The sequence below is a fragment of the Chrysemys picta genome, chromosome 10 (assembly GCF_011386835.1).
Source record: "Chrysemys picta bellii isolate R12L10 chromosome 10, ASM1138683v2, whole genome shotgun sequence".
Taxonomy (NCBI): Eukaryota; Metazoa; Chordata; order Testudines; family Emydidae; genus Chrysemys; species Chrysemys picta.
This window is the reverse complement of record NC_088800.1, coordinates 49,591,522-49,605,939: the sequence shown is the minus strand read 5'-3', so window position 1 is coordinate 49,605,939 and position 14,418 is coordinate 49,591,522.

Sequence of the window (14,418 nt, the reverse complement as noted above, 5' to 3'; positions counted from 1 at the left end):
GAAAAGGAATGCTACGCCATTGTGTACGCGCTGGAAAAGCTACGCCCATATGTTTGGGGACGGCGTTTCCAACTACAAACAGACCATGCTGTGCTACAGTGGTTTCATACCGCCAAGGGGAATAACAAAAAACTTCTTCGGTGGAGTTTAGCTCTCCAAGATTTTGATTATGAAATACAACACATTTCAGGGGCTTCTAACAAAGTGGCTTATGCACTCTCCCAGGAAAGTTTCCCAGAATCAACTGGTTAAAAATTGTTCTTGGAATGTGGAACATATTGTTAGTTTTTATATAATCAGTAGTATGTCTAAAGATGCATGTGTCTTATTAACTCTGTTTTCTCCTAGAACTCCAGGAAGAAATCACAGCCAGCGTGGAACCGGCTGTCCAACACTATCTGTGATTTGGGGGGCGTGTCATAACTATAAAGGGAAGGGTAACAGCTCTCCTGTGTACAGTACTATAAAATCCCTCCTGACCAGAGACTCCAAAATCCTTTTACCTGTAAAGGGTTAAGAAGCTCAGGTAACCTGGCTGACACCTGACCCAAAGGACCAATAAGGGGACAAGATACTTTCAAATCTGGGGGGGGAGGGGAAGGCTTTTGTTTGTGCTCTTTTTTGGGGGGGTTGTTCGCTCTTGGGACTGAGAGGGACCAGACATCAATCCAGGTTCTCCAAATCTTTCTGAACAAGTCTCTCACATTTCAAACTTGTAAGTAAACAGCCAGGCAAGGCATGTTAGTTTACCTTTGTTTTCTCAACTTGTAAATGTACCTTTTACTAGGGTGTTTACCTCTGTTTGCTGTAACTTTGAACCTAAATCTAGAGGGGGGTCCTCAGGGCTCTTTGTTTGATTACCCTGTAAAGTTATTTTCCATCCTGATTTTACAGAGATGATTTTTACCTTTTTCTTTAATTAAAAGCCTTCTTTTTAAGAACCTGATTGATTTTCCTTGTTTTAAGATCCAAGGGGTTTGGATCTGTATTCACCAGGGGGTTGGTGAAGAGTCTCTCAAGGCTACCCAGGGAAGGGAATTAGCATCGAGAGTGGTGGCAGCGGACCAGATCTAAGCTGGTAGTTAAGCTTAGAAGTTTTCATGCAGGCCCCCACATCTGTACCCTAAAGTTCAGAGTGGGGAAGCAGCCTTGACACTATGCCACCCAGGGTTTTTGCTAACTCTATTGCATGTGCGGGGGTCAACTCGGTCTCTGCCACAGTGTGTCCAGTACTTGGGGCTGCTCTGCCCCCTGCGGATGCAGGCCCACAGTTTCAGACCACCCTCCGGACCGCTGCAACACAGTGTCTGGGGTCCAGCCATCCGGGGTCTGGATCCAGGGGATCCGGATCATACCAGATATCCCTGTCCCAATCATCATATGGTCCTGCACCCCCCTGGGCTTTCACCCCAACGGCGGCAACCTGAGCTGAATAAGCCCCCGGACCCTGTTCTCCCAGGCGGACCCCTCCAGGACCAGATCCTTTAGGCAGGTAACTGCCTGACTCAGAGCAGCATTCTTTACTGCTCCTGCTCCTGCTCCTCCTCTGCTGCTGCCACCTGTACTGCGGCTACAGAGAGGGAAGACGCCTGGGCGCTAGCAGTCAAAGCCCGCACCTTCCACATATCCCGTTCCTTTTCCAATTCATGAATTGTACTCCCAGGGGGAACCGCCCATGGCATCCAGGGGTCTGCCCCTTTCTTTTGGAGCCATTCTAACAACACCCGGGGTGGTGGCGCCACTCCCCAAGGGGGCGTGTCTTCTCGCTCAGGCTGCTTCGCCTTTTCCTTCCCCTTGCCCCACAGTGGCATACTTAGTAGCAGCATCCTTTTTCTCCCTGCAGTGGGTTGCTAGCCTACCACTTTTTCACGCAGGCTCGAGCTGGACCCGCTCAAGAGAGCACCAGGGGGCACCAGGGAACCACTACTCTTGGGTCAAATCATCCACTAAGCTGCCTGCATTCTCCACCAGTAATGTTACCTGAAATTGGGCCAGCTAGTATGCTTAGGGAGGACTAATGACCCACCAGAGTTTGGCAGAAAGTAGCATGTTTATTATACTGATAGCTAAGCTCTAAAGAAAGGGGGAGGGAGGTCACACTCACGCTCGCATACTCACACTCCCAGGACCGCCACGGCACTGGAGATGTCAGGATCCTTCAAGATAAGTGTCCCACAGCACAGCGATGGACGGTGAGATGAAGGTAAGTCATCCCGAGGCACAATGGAATGCAACGCGGCAAACCACAGCCCAGGTGATCCGGACGAAGGTGTATGGGAGGTACAATCTTGTGAGTGCACTCCTGAGCACATGTCCCCTTCCCCTTTTAAGGACTTGCTCCTATTGGCCTGCAACTAGAGATAACTTGGCCACATCTGGTTGGTCACACTCCACCTCAGGCAGTGTCCATGCAGTGTCCTTGCATTGGGTATGTGATCGCTGCCTAATTAGAGTTCCAGACACTTTGTCTACCTGGGAGCTCTTCTGATCTTCCTGCTGTTCAAGCAGCCCATTCATTCCACAAGCATTCCAGGAGGGAGGGGGAGGGGGAAAGCCACTTCACAAGTATTCAAAGAGGGAGAGGAAACAAAAATGGGGGGGAGGGAGAGTGTAACAGATCTTTTGAGCATACAGGTTATACATAGCATACAGATTGTTGCTGCTCCTAGAACAACACATTTTGCACTTACTCGGGCACTCAGTGGCTGCCCTTAAAATAGATTCTATTGAGCCCTCATCGAGCGCCTCTGGTATCCCTGTCACCAGAAGACAGTTCTTAGGGTTAATATTCATCCCCTTGCACCAATCCTCTAATATGTGTACAGCCATTGTACAAACTGAAATTTTCCCCAATATATAGCAAAATGGTTTCCCCAATTTAATGGATCACTCAAGGGGTACTGACCCAGGTACCCCAGACAAGCCCCCAAAAATGTAACCCTTCTGCCAGATGGAGCTAGGGTGACCAGACGTCCCGATTTTATCGGGACTGTCCCAATATTTGCTTGTTTGTCCCGCATCCTGCCCGATGTTCGGTTGGGACGCGGAACAAACAAGCAATTTTGCCCTCCGCTCCGGCGCACAGGTGGAGCCCAGAGGGGCTCATGCCCCCCCAACTCCGCCCCCTCCTTCCGCCATTGGATCCCTCCCCCAAATCCCCGCCTCCAGCCCCACCCCCTCACTGCCCCACTGGATCCCTCCCCAAATCCTCACCCTGGCCCCGCCTCTTCCCCAAGCACGCTGCATTCCCCCTCCCTCCCAGGCTTGTGCTGATCAGCTGTATGGTGGTGCAAGTGCTGGAGGGAGGGGGTGATACCAGCATGCATGGTACGGCCATGAAGAAGGTAGGGCCAGGGCGGGGATTTGGGGGAGGACAAAATTGCTTGTTTGTCCAGCGTCCTGAACCAGGTGAAGGTGGGAGAGGCTGCAGGGCACCCGGCTAGGCCGCCAGTGCTGCGCCGAGACCCCGCGCCTGAGAGGCAGAGCTGCCACCCACCGGCCCCCTCTCCTGGGGTGGCTGGCGGCCCCCGTTCCTCGAGGGCTCCCGTGTCCCCTGGCCCCTTTGCCCAGCTGTTGCGTGGGCCGTGCCCTGCCCCGCCCCAAACCCCCCGGGGCTGCAGCACAGGGACGGGCCGCGGGCGGGTCGGCGCTACAGGCTGTTCTTGTACGTGGGGACAGACTCGCCCCACGTGCAGGGCAACTCGGTGGGGTCACAGCGGCCGCAGGCTGAGCACGCCCTAGCCGCTCACTTCCTAATCCCGGGGTGCTCTGTGCTGCAGGGCAGAGCTGCCGTCTGCCTGAAATGCTGCTGTCTGAGTGGGTGGGATTGCACCAGCTGGGCACCTTCCCCTACGGGGGGAGGTGGAGACGAGGCGAGCTGGTGTGTGTGGGGGGGGTGCCTCCGGCTTTTTTTTTTTTTTTTTTTCCCCACACACACACACACATCCCGATATTTCACCTTTGTCATCTGGTCACCCTAGGTGGAGCCAGCACCCACAAGGACCATTTTCAGTATCTAGGGGTTCCCTTTCAACAATGCAGCACAAAACTGGCTCAAGCCCCCACCCACTGACCTGAGACAATTACACACCACTCCCTGGGCGCCTCTAAGAGGCAATACTTAGCGATTGCGGTTTCATTGAGCGTGGGTCCCTCCGGCACACACACAAGAAGGTTAACCCTTTATTACTCCTGCCCCAATAAGAAGGAGACTCGGGATCCAATACCATCCACAAGTGATCATTTGGGCAAGCAATCCGTCATGTTGAGCACCTAGGCGGGGTGAGTGTGTCCATGCAAATGAGATCAGCTACTGAAGTCTTTTTTCACAGCTCACCACTAGATGTCAGGGGAGAGCTCATTCAGTCTCTGCTTACTCACCCAAATGTCACTTGCAATCATGAGGTCTGTTTCTTCATAGCTACTCTTTCCAGCTCTGCCATGGCAGCACCAAGGGGAGTATGGGTAGGGCAATGCTCAGTCAAAGATTCAGCAACCTAGGCTTTCAAAGAGGATGTTTATTTATACACATCCCCCACCATTCCCACCCTCAATGGCAATGTAACAGACAGGGCCCCTGTTCTCAAACAAAGTAACAGCCGCAGCATGTAACTTCTAGGCTGAGCTGTCACTAGTAAAATCATATCAATGCAGAAAAAGAACCACAATTGGGGCTATGAAAAACTGAGGACCGTATTCTACAATGTTATTTACTCCATTTTCATAGAAATGGCAATTTGGCAGCAAAAAGTAGATAGAATTGCACCAGTTTGCTTCTTTGCACAATTTTCCCTGTAGCCATTTTAGTGTGAATGTTTCACAAAAATGGGACAAATTCTTAAGTTAAAACAAAAGGCAAAAATGATATTTTATCTATCTCTACTCAGTGTACTGCTAAGAGTGCTTAAATTAGTTATGTTTTGTAACATGCACACAGGACACTCCAATACGTTCCTTCAGAATGACCTTTTTTGGATTAAGAGAATCAAGAAAGAACACAAGTAAAGTCTCCATAACACAGCAATGTGTGTGTGTCTCCACTATAACTGTTGGCTCTGAAGTGAACACAAACCAACTGCACTTCTCTGCAGAAAGAAAAATCCTTAGAGATTTAAAGGTGCAGAACACTGAAAACAAAGGCATAACAGTTACCTGTTAGATACACTACAAGATGTGCTGCATTAGCAGCTGCTGTCGCAAAGAGAGTGAAATGTCTACTGCAATGCATTGGCTTTGTTGCAGACACTACAGCACATGCAACTTTATGTAAGCAGCCTTAGTGGGATGGAGGACTCCTAATCTCACATTTAATGCAGGTGCACAACGGCAAGTCTTCACTTCAGCACATTCCAGCCTTTTGTAGAAGAGTCTCATCTCCTTTCTAACCCAAATAACATGTGAAGAAGGGGAACAGGAGTCACAGGACTTTTCTTTGCTCCATATGTGTGTCAGTATGGCCTTCTGGAGTACCAGACAGGAGACATGGATTCTGCTCTGCCTCTGTCACTAGTTTGCTGACTGACCTTAGGCAAGTCACTTCATCTTTGCATCTCAGTTTCACCATCTGTAAAATGGGAATAATGATACTGACTTCCTGTTGGAAAGCACTTTGAGATCTAGCAATTAAAAGTGCTCCATAAGAGATTAATATTAATATAGAGGAGATGGGTGTGGAGGAAGGTACTCCAGCCATTCTTTACATATCAGGGAGAAAATCCGACTCTCAATAACACCCCTATTGCTCCATTCTGTTTATTGGGGCTTCACAGATATAAACGAGTGCATAGTTTGGCCCAGTGCATTGAAGGGACTGAGAGGTGAAAACACTTAACAAGATTTTGCAAGGTCTTACCAAAATGTCCAAGGATATGCTTCAGTTTAGGTGGGCAACTTATGCTTCTAAGAGGTTTTCCTTTCTTGACAGCACTAGAGCAGAAGTGGGATTAATGCACCCTGAGTAGGTTCCCTTGGAGCTGAATGCCAGGCAGTCAGCAGTTTGTACTTTACATGACATATGCTGGACTGCACTAAATACAAACACATAGAGTGAGGAATTACGGTAACTTCTGGGCCACCTCCAGTGAGGCAAACCTTCCTGTAAGTATGAAGGTGATGGCAGCATGTGTGTTTTGACAGAGAAGATTCCTGGGCTAGAAGGAATGCTCACACTCTCCATGGTAGGCCTGGATAGGGTTGCCAACTTTCTAATCACACAAAATTTAACACCCTTTCCCCACCCCCGCCCCCAGTCCTGCCCCTTCCCAGAGGCCCCACCCTGCCCTGCAACATCTCTGAGGCCCCACACCCACTCACTCCATCCCCTTCCCTCTGTCACTCATTCTCACCCATCCTCCCTCACTCGCTTATTTTCACTGGGCTGGGGCAGGGGAGTGAGGTGCAGGAGGGGGTGAGGGCTCCAACTGGGGGTGCGGGCTCTGGGGTATGGCCAGAAATTAGGGGTTCATGGTGTGGGAGAGGGCTCTGGGCTGCGGCGGGGGCTGGGGTGTGGGAGGGAGTGAGGGTTTGACTGCGGGTGCTGGCTCTGGGGTGGGGCTGAGGATGAGGGGTTTGGGATGCAGGAGGGGGCTCTGGGCTGGGGCCGAGGGGTTTGGAGTGTGAGAGGGGGCTCTGGGCTGAAGCAGGGGGTTGGGGTATGGGAGTGAGTAGCACTTTGGGCTGGGAGTACAGACTCCGGGGTGGGGCCAGAAATGAGGGGTTCAGGGTGTGGGAGGGGGCTTCAGGCAGAGGGGTGGGGTACTGGGGGGGGTGAGGGCTCTGGCTGGGGGTATGGGCTCTGGAGTGAGGCCAGGTGTGACGTTGCACTCCATATGCTTTTTGAAAATATGCTTGGAATGTGACTATAATGTAACTGGAATATGCTTTATGCAAAAGGTCTCTTGTAAGGTATCATTACAAAGCTTATAATCTACTGTGTGTGTTCATCCTATTTTTATGAATGTAGTATTCTTGTATCTGAAGTTAGAAATATGAAGTATTACTCTGAAGTCCTATTATAATTATGCAAAGTGTGGGCCATTAATGGTGGTTTAGAAGCTTGATGGCTCCAATTGACTAGGACAATTGATTGTAAATGGCTCTGTCTACTTGTAAGCCTTCCTGTGTTCATGTGAGTCAGGCCAGAAAGAATGGAAGCTTGGGGTCTCACAGGACATGTGACCATGTCACCTGGAACTGGAATCCATCCTAAACCTGGTGCTTTTCCATTTAGAAGGAGGGGTGGGGACCCAGAGAGACAAAGGATTCCTGCCTTTTGCCAAAGATATTAAAAAGGGTGGAACAGAACAAAGGGCTGCCAGTCATGATAAATCCCCTAGTTACCACCTGAGCTGGAACTAACAAGAACTGTACCAGGGAAAGGATTGGGCCCAGACTAGGAAGGAGTCTAGTCTATGAAAGAAGCTTATTGGAACATCTCTGAGGGTAAGATTTACTTGTATTCAGTTTCTTAATGTATTAGGCTTAGACTTGCGTGTTTTATTTTTGCTTGGTAACTTACTTTGTTCTGTCTGTTATTACATGAAACCACTTAAATCCTACTTCTTATTCTTAATAAAATCACTTTTGTTTATTATAAACCCAGAGTAAGTGATTAACACCTGGTGGAACAAACAGCTGTGCATACCTCTCTATCATTGTTATAGAGGGTGGACAATTTATGAGTTTACCCTGTATAAGCTTTTATATATATACACAGAGTAAAACGGACTTATTTGGGATTTGGATCCTATTGGGGTCTGGGTGCTAGAGATAGGTGACTTGCGGAGCAGTTTTTGGTTAAAGTCTGCAGGTTTGGGGGTGTGGACCAGACCTGGGTCTGTGTTGCAGCAGACTAGCATGTCTGGCTCAACAAGGCAGGGTTCTGGAGTCCCAAACTGGCAGTGGAAAATGGGCTCAGAGGTAATTTCAGAACATCAGGTGACAGTCCCAAGGGGTCTTTTTGACCGAACCTGTCACACCAGGGATGAGGGGTTTGGGGTGCAGGAGGGAGCTCCAGGCTGGGGCTGAGGGGTTCAGAGTGTGGGAGGGGGCTCAGGGCTGGGACAGGGGGTTGGGGTGCAGGAGGGGATGCAGGGTATGGGCTCTGGGGGGGAGTTTGGGTGTGGGAGGAGGCTCAGGGTAGGGGGTTGGGGCGTGGGAGGGGATGAGGAGTGCAGTCTCTGGGTGGCGCTTACCTCAGGCAGATCTCGGGAAGTGGCCAGCATGTCCCTCTGGAAGAGGACAGCATTATCTCCCATAAATGTAAACAAACTTGTTTGTCTTAGCGATTGGCTGAACAAGAAATAGGACTGAGTGGACTTGTAGGCTCTAAAGTTTTGCATTGTTTTGTTTTTGAGTGCAGTTATGTAACAAAAAAATCTACATCTGTAAGTTGCACTTTCGCGATAAAAGAAGAACAGGAGGACTTGTGGCACCTTAGAGACTAACAAATTTATTAGAGCATAAGCTTTCGTGGACTACAGCCCACTTCTTCGGATGCATATAGAATGGAACATATATTGAGGAGATATATATACACACATACAGAGAGCATAAACAGGTGGGAGTTGTCTTATCACCTCTGAGAGGCCAATTAATTAAGAGAAAAAAAACTTTTGAAGTGATAATCAAGCTAGCCTAGTACAGACAGACAGTTAGATAACAAGTGTGAGAATACTTACAAGGGGAGACAGATTCAATGTCTGTAATGGCTCAGCCATTCCCAGTCCTTATTCAAACCGTAGTTGATTGTGTCTAGTTTGCATATCAATTCTAGCTCAGCAGTTTCTCGTTGGAGTCTGTTTTTGAAGTTTTTCTGTTGTAATATAGCCACCCGCAGGTCTGTCACTGAATGACCAGACAGGTTAAAGTGTTCTCCCACTGGTTTTTGAGTATTTTGATTCCTGATGTCAGATTTGTGTCCATTAATTCTTTTGCGTAGAGACTGTCCGGTTTGGCCAATGTACATGGCAGAGGGGCATTCGCGATAAAGAGATTGCACTACAGTACTTGAATGAGGATTTGAAAAATACTGTTTCTTTTGTTTATCATTTTTACAGTGCAAATATTTGTAATAAAAATAGTAATCTAAAGTGAGCAGTGTACACTTTGTATTCTGTGTTGTAATTGAAATCAATATACTTGAAAATGTAGAAAAGCGTCCAAAAAATTTAAGAAATTTCAATTGATATTCTATTGTTTAACAATGTGATTAAAACTGTGATTAATCACAATTAATTTTTTTAATCGCGATTAATTTTTTTGACTTAATCATGTGAGTTAACTGCGATTAATCGACAGCCCTAATGCTAATATTTAAAGCGTATCATTAAATTTATTAACTTTAATTTAGGATATTGCAAATTATGTATGATATGTATTTTATGATTTTTAAAACCAAACTTTGTACTTTTGGATAAGTATTATACCCAGATGCATAGAAACTCTTTCTTTAACCTGAGTATTAGATAATTTTAACACTGGGACATCCTGCTTTGAACATGTTTTTGATGCTTTGCTTGGAATGGCAGGAACCCGACTCTGTCTTGTAACTATTTATTTTGGAATATGTCTTATTGAACCTGCTGAATGCACACAGGGCCATGGCAAACAGCGTGGTGTCTGTTGGGACACACAGGGCCATGGAAGATGCTGGTTGGGACATGTGGGGCTGTGGCAAATGTGGCTGGGTGCTGTGCTGCTATGTGATGCTGTGTTAATTGAAATGGGGGGCGGGGGGTAGCTCCCTTTTATGGACACCCAGCCAGCCAGTTAGCTATAAAATCCCTCTTAGTAGTTGTTTTCTATTTGCTTTACCTGTAAAGGGTTAACAAGTCTCCCTGCATAGGTAAAAGGAAGGGAGTGGGCACCTGACCAAAAGAGCCAATGGGAAGTCTAGAACTTTTTAAAATTGGGGGGGGAAAATTCCCATTTGTTCGTCTGTGTTGTTGTCCTGGAGAGAAGGGACAGAGCAGGAATGCTGTAAGACGTTTTGGGCCAGGTATGGAAAATCATCAGATCATACCTAGAAACTACTAATTTAAAACCCCAGATATGTAAGTAGATCAGGAAATGTCTAGGAAGACGTGATTAGGTTTATTTCTTTTATTTCTTTATGGCTTGTGGATTCTTCTGTGCTAACACCAGGTGGTTTTGTTTTGCTTGTAACCCTTAAGCTGGACCTCAAGAAAGCTATTCTTGATTCTTAATTTTTGTATTTGCTCTTTTTAAATCTATCAATAACCTGAGTTTTCAGCTGTATATTTTTTAAAATAAAATTTACCTTTTTTAAGAACAAGATTGGAGTTCTGTGTCCTAAGAGGTTTGTGCACATGTTGTTTAGTTAGCTGGTGGCAACAGCTGATTTCCTTTGTTTTTCTTTCACAGCTCTTACCCGGAGGGGGTGTGTGAAAGGGCTTAAGGGTACCCCACAGGAAAGAATTCCCAAGTATGCCTTCCTGTGTTCTCAAAGGGGTTTTTGCTCTTGGGTGGTGGCAGCATCTACCCATCCAAGGTAAAAGAAAAGCTGTAACCTTGGGAATTTAACACAAGCCTGGAGTGGCTAGTATTAATTTTTCGAATCCTTGCAGGCCCCCATCTTCTGCACAGGGGCTGTGGCAGATGCTGGGTGGGAGCACAGGGGGGCTATGGCAGATACTGGCTGGGAGGGACACGTGGAGGCTATGGCAGATGCTGGTGCCATCATATAGGACAAGCAGGGACCTGGAAGATGCTGGGTGGTGTTGAGTGGGATGCACGGTCCATGGCAGATGCTGGGTGGGAGGGACACATGGGGGGTATGGCAGGTGCTGTTGTGTAGGATGAGTAGACCCTGGAAGATACTGGGTGTCCTGGTGTCCAGTTTTCAACCGAACACCCAAGGGACCCTCCCCACCCAGGTAAAAATGAGCGAGTAAGTGAGGGTGGGGAGAGCGAGTGACGGTGGGGGAGGGGAGACGGGGGGGCAGATGGAGTAGGCCAGGCGGGGCCTCAGAGAGGGGACGGTACAAGGCTGTTTGGTTTTGTTCCCTCAGAAAGTTGGCATGGGGTTTATGGCAGATGGCAGTTAGATTGCGTGGGCTGGGGGGGCAGACACAGAGTCTGCTATAGACCACCAGACCAGGGGGATGAGGTGGATGAGGCTTTCTTCCAGCAACTAACAGAAGTTGCTAGATCGCAGGCCCTGGTTCTCATGGGAGACTTTAATCACCCTGATATCTGCTGGGAGAGGGATACAGTGGTGCACAGAAAATCCAGGAAGTTTTTGGAAAGTGTAGGGGACAATTTCCTGGTGCAAGTGCTGGAGGAACCAACTAGGGGCAGAGCTTTTCTTGACCTGCTGCTCACAAACAGGGAAGAATTAGTAGGGGAAGCAAAAGTGGATGGGAACCTGGGAGGCAGTGACCATGAGATGGCCGAGTTCAGGATCCTGACACAAGGAAGAAAGGAGAGCAGCAGAATACAGACCCTGGACTTCAGAAAAGCAGACTTTGACTCCCTCAGGTAACAGATGGGCAGGATCCCCTGGGAGAATAACATGAAGGGCAAAGGGGTCCAGGAAAGCTGGCTGTATTTTAAAGAATCCTTATTGCGGTTGCAGGAACAAACCATCCTGATGTGTAGAAAGAATAGTAAATATGGCAGGCGACCAGCTTGGCTAAACAGTGAAATTCTTGCTGATCTTAAACGCAAAAAAGAAGCTTACAAGAAGTGGAAGATTGGACAAATGACCAGGGAGGAGTATAAAAATATTGCTCAGGCATGCAGGAGTGAAATCAGGAAGGCCAAATCACACTTGGAGTTGCAGCTAGCAAGAGATATTAAGAGTAATGGGAAGGGTTTCTTCAGGTATGTTAGCAACAAGAAGAAAGTCAAGGAAAGTGCGGGCCCCTTACTGAATGAGGGAGGCAACCTAGTGACAGAGGATGTGGAAAAAGCTAATGTACTCAATGCTTTTTTTGCCTCTGTCTTCACAAACAAGGTCAGCTCCCAGACTGCTGGACTGGGCAGCACAGTATGGGGAGGAGGTGACCAGCCCTCCGTGGAGAAAGAAGTGGTTTGGGACTATTTAGAAAAACTGGATGAGCACAAATCCATGGGGCCGGATGCGCTGCATCCGAGGGTGCTAAAGGAGTTGGCGGATGTGATTGCGGAGCCATTGGTCATCATCTTTGAAAACTCATGGCGATCGGGGGAGGTCCCGGATGACTGGAAAAAGGCTAATGTAGTGCCCATCTTTAAAAAAAGGAAGGAGGAGGATCCGGGGAAGTGCAGGCCAGTCAGCCTCACCTCAGTCCCTGGAAAAATTATGGAGCAGGTCCTCAAGGAATCAATTATGAAACACTTAGAGGAGAGGAAAGTGATCAGGAACAGTCAGCATTTTGCCCGCCCAAAGGGCTCGAGGGGACAACAGTGGTTCATTGCCCGGTGTGCTTGGCACCAGTAAAGACACCGAGGGGAGAAAGTAAGCCAAGTTTATTTCAGAGATCTGAAATGGCACTAGGAGACCAGCATGTCTCAAATCAAGTGCAACAAATACAAACAAATTTTACCTTTTATACTCCAAACTGTTCGCATACATCTCTTTGTCTGGCTTTTCCCCCTTACCCCTCCCTTTCAGACAACAGTTACAATAAGCTCTACATAAGCTTGTGAGAAAACTTTCCCAGTCTTATGCATATCTGTGACCTTGGGTTTAGACGCCTGCAAACTAACTACCCCCTCCCTTCCCTTGCTTCTTTATCTTTACTATTTCTACTAGTGTGAGTGAAACTGCAGCCATCTGCTAGAAAAGCTGACCATTACATATTCTGCTTCAGCATCAAGGCAATTAGCATGAAAGTAGGTGAGAGTTCACAAGATGGGGTTCTGTGGTTCAGGTAGACCCAGAGCAGAAGAGCTTCATCAGCACTTCTGGGCTTCCACTCTCCCGAGTTACCTGGTAGCGATGCCTAGTGACACCAACAGCATGGATTCACCAAGGGGAAGTCGTGCCTGCATCATAATTGCCTTCTATGATGAGATAACTGGCTCTGTGGATGAGGGGAAAGCAGTGGATGTGTTATTCCTTGACTTTAGCAAAGCTTTTGATACCGTCTGCCATAGTATTCTTGCCGCCAAGTTAAAGAAGTATGGGCTGGATGAATGGACTGTAAGGTGGATAGAAAGCTGGCTAGATCGTCAGGCTCAACGGGTAGTGATCAATGGCTCCATGTCTAGTTGGCAGCTGGTTTCAAGCGGAGTGCCCCAAGGGTCAGTCCTGGGGTCAGTTTTGTTTAATATCTTTATTAATTATCTGGAGGATGGTGTGGACTGCACTCTCAGCAAGTTTGCAGATGACACTAAACTGGGAGGCGTGGTAGATACACTGGAGGGTAGGAATCAGATACAGAGGGACCTAGACAAATTAGAGGATTGGGTCAAAAAAAACCTGATGAGGTTCAACAAGGACAAGTGCAGAGTCCTGCACTTAGGACAGAAGAATCTCATGCACTGCTACAGACTAGGGACCGAATGGTTAGGTAGCAGTTCTGCAGAAAAGGACCTAGGGGTCACAGTGGACGAGAAGCTTGATATGAGTCAACAGTGTGCTCTTGTTGCCAAGAAGGCTAATGGCATTTTGGGCTGTATAAGTAGGGGCATTGCCAGCAGATCGAGGAACGTGCTCGTTCCCCTTTATTCGACATTGGTGAGGCCTCATCTGGAGTACTGTGTACAGTTTTGGGCCCCACACTACAAGAAGGATGTGGAAATATTGGAAAGAGTCCAGCGGAGGGCAACAAAAACGATTAGGTGTCTGGAGCACATGACTTATGAGGAGAGGCTGAGGGAACTGGGATTGTTTAGTCTCCAGAAGAGAAGAATGAGGGGGATTTGATAGCTGCTTTCAACTACCTGAGGGGGGGTTCCAAAGAGGATGGAGCTTGGCTGTTCTCAGTGGTAGCAGATGACAGAACAAGGAGCAATGGTCTCAAGTTGCAGTGGGGAAGGTCCAGGTTGGATATTAGGAAACACTATTTCACTAGGTGGATGATGAAGCACTGGAATGCTTTACCTAGGGAGGTGGTGGAATCTCCTTCCTTGGAGGTTTTTAAGACCCGGCTTGAGAAAGCCCTGGCTGGGATGATTTAGTTGGGAATTGGTCCTGCTTTGAGCAGGGATTGGACTAGATGACCTCCTGAGGTCCCTTCCAACCCTGATATTTTATGTGTGTGGATACGCAGAGACAACAAACCGGGTGAACTGTGGGAGCCCTGCGGGGAGCTTTTGAGAGAGTGGGGCCGGGAGGCTGTAGTCGTAACTTCACTCCCCTATTAGACCCAGGGGACCGCGAACAGACTCAGCCCTGCCACAGCCCACGCTGCCAGCAGCAGCGAGGGACACGGACCAATCTGCCTTGTCTCTTTAAATGCCTTCCCCATC